This window comes from Mauremys mutica, chromosome 1, assembly GCF_020497125.1.
Source record: "Mauremys mutica isolate MM-2020 ecotype Southern chromosome 1, ASM2049712v1, whole genome shotgun sequence".
Taxonomy (NCBI): Eukaryota; Metazoa; Chordata; order Testudines; family Geoemydidae; genus Mauremys; species Mauremys mutica.
Genome location: NC_059072.1, coordinates 132,967,135 through 132,969,854, shown reverse-complemented (window position 1 = coordinate 132,969,854; position 2,720 = coordinate 132,967,135). Strand labels below are relative to the sequence as shown.

The window sequence follows — 2,720 nt, the reverse complement described above, 5'->3', positions numbered from 1 at the left end:
TATTTTTGACATTTTCAAATATATTGATTTCAATTATAACACAGAATACAAAGTGTACAATGCTCACTTTATATTATTATTTTTGATTACATCAGTATGTCCTCTGGAATGGTGGCCAAAGCATGAAGGGACATACAAATGTTTAGCACATGTGGCACATAAATACCTTGCAATGCCATCTACACAAGTGCCATGTGAGTGCCTCTTCTCACTTTCAGGTGATATTGTAAATAAGAAATGGGCAGCGTTATCTCATGTAAATGTAAACAAACTTGCTTGTCTTAGCGATTGGCTGAACAAGAAGTAGGATTGAGTGGACTTGTAGGCTCAAAAGTTTTACATTCTTTTGGTTTTGAGTGCAGTTATGTAACCAAAAAAATTTGACATTTGTAAACTGCACTTTCATGATAAAGAGATTATCTTTTTAGCAGTACAAATATTTGTAATAAAAATAATATAAAGTGAGCACTGTACACTTTGTATTTTGTGTTGTAATTAAAATCAATATATTTGAAAATAAGAAAAACATCCAGAAATGTTTATAATACATTTCAATTGGTATTCTATTGTTGTGTAACAGTGAAAAAAAAAACCTCTGCTTAATCAGGATTAATTTTTTTAAATTGAGTTAATATTTAAGTTAATGCTTGAGTTAACTGCGCTTAATTTACAGCCCTAATTGGGAGAGCTCACGTTGAGGTTTATAAAAGCAAATACCCAGCCTAAAGAAGGCCTTCTAATGGCTGGTGATGATGCTAGTGACCTCTGTCCAGTGAGAAATGCCATGAACACATTATAGGGACCCAAACTAAAGAGGAGGAGCTGGAATCCCAATCAAAATCACAAATGCTAAAATCTTACTTTACAAAAAAACTGAAAGGTGAGATTCCAAGGACCTCCCTCCCCTCCAACACACCTTTTCAGAGGTTGAGATTACTCCTATTCCTCTAGGTTGTTCCCTATTGTATTTCTCCACCTTTTTTACTCTGCTCCTTCCCCCACAACCAAAAGCTTGAACTAAAAATTCTCTAAGACTTGGATTAACCACTACTAATTTACAAATCAGATTACACTACACTCCTCTTTCACATCAGAAAAGACCAATTTAAAAAAAAATACATATATAACACTAAAAAACAAAGATACCACCCCCAAAATAGAATTCTTTTCTTTCAAACTAACCAAATAAGGGTTTTCTACCAAGGCAGAAAACCCTGTTAAACAAATACTAAAAGAGCTATAGTAACACAAATTATACTGCCCAATGTGACTACCCAGACCTGCATGATATCTACTAAGATCAGGGTGACTCAACTCCAGCTTTCCCTCTCTTTCCCCCACAACTGTAATTCAAACCAAAGGATAACACTGGACATTAAATAATGATGTGATTAATTCTTAACAAGTATTTCCCCAAAAATAATGTCAAAAGGCATATTTAATGTTCCCCTGTGGTATGCAAATTAGCACTTGCTTCCATTGGGAGAACACAGAATAAGCCATAGTTCCTCCCAAACACATGTGCTTGGTAGGGGGCTTTGGAAACATGGCCCTGAACCTCCAAAATCAGAGACAAACTTTAACAAAGAATGAGGAACAGAAGGGTACCCTTTACAACGGTGGTCTTCATACCTGCATTCATTCACAAATAGATAGACAAAGAAGCTTTTCATTGTACTTTTTATTATTGATTATCATGATTTATCACAGTTTTAAATGCTCTATTAAACAATAACAGAATACCATTTATTTAAATATTTTGTATGTTTCTACATTTTCAAATATTTTCATTTCAATTACAACACAGAATACAAAGTGTACAGTGCTCACTTTATATTATTATTTTTGATTCCATCAGTATGTCCTCTCAATAGTGGCCAAAGCATGAAGGGGCATATGGATGTTTAGTGTATCTGGAAAGCAAATACCTTTCGACACCAGCTACAGAAGTGCCATGTGAGCGCCTGGTCTCATTTTCAGAAGACACTGTAAATAAGAAGAGGGCAGCATTATCTTCTGTAAATGTAAACAAACTTGTTTGTCTTAATGACTGGCTGAATAAGAAGTAGGACTGAGTGGACTTGCAGGCTCAAAAGTTTTACATTGTTTTGTTTTTCAGTGAAGTTATGTAACAAAAAAAATCTACATTTGTAAATAGCACTTTCACGATAAAGAGATTATCTTTTTTAGAGCACAAATATTTGTAATAAAAATAATAATATAAAGTGAGCACTGTGCACTTTGTATTCTGTGTTGTAATTTAAATCAATATATTTGAAACTGTAGAAAAACATCCAAATTTTTTATAATACATTTCAATTGGTATTCTATTGTTGTGTAACAGTGAAAATAAAACTGCTTAATCACGATTAATTTTTTTAAAATTCAGTTAATTTGTTTTAAATTAATCACTTGAGTTAACTGCGCTTAATTGGGAGAGCTCAGTTTGAGGTTTCAAAAAGGCTTAATCTTGCAAATACCCAGCCTAGACAAGACCTTCTAATGGCTGGTGATGGTGCTAGTGACCTCAGTCCAGTGAGAGGAACTGCCATGAACACATTATAGGGACCCAAACTAGAGAGGAGGAGCTAGAATCCCCCAGTCCATCACCAAGTGCTTTCATTCCTGACTCTATCTCAGAATGAATTAATCTGCCACTGCTCCCCGTACACCCACCACCCGATTAAGGCAATCTGGGGCCCCACTTTGGCCCTTCCCCA

General features: G+C 34.9%; 1 non-coding gene across 1 annotated transcript; it reads right to left on the bottom strand.

Annotated features, from left to right (window-relative positions):
- Positions 1 to 1,187: 1,187 nt before the first annotated feature.
- LOC123362327 lies at positions 1,188 to 1,248 on the bottom strand. Its single transcript, XR_006576426.1, has one exon. It is a non-coding gene; the product is annotated as a U7 small nuclear RNA (small nuclear RNA).
- Between the last annotated feature and the right edge of the window lie 1,472 nt (positions 1,249 to 2,720).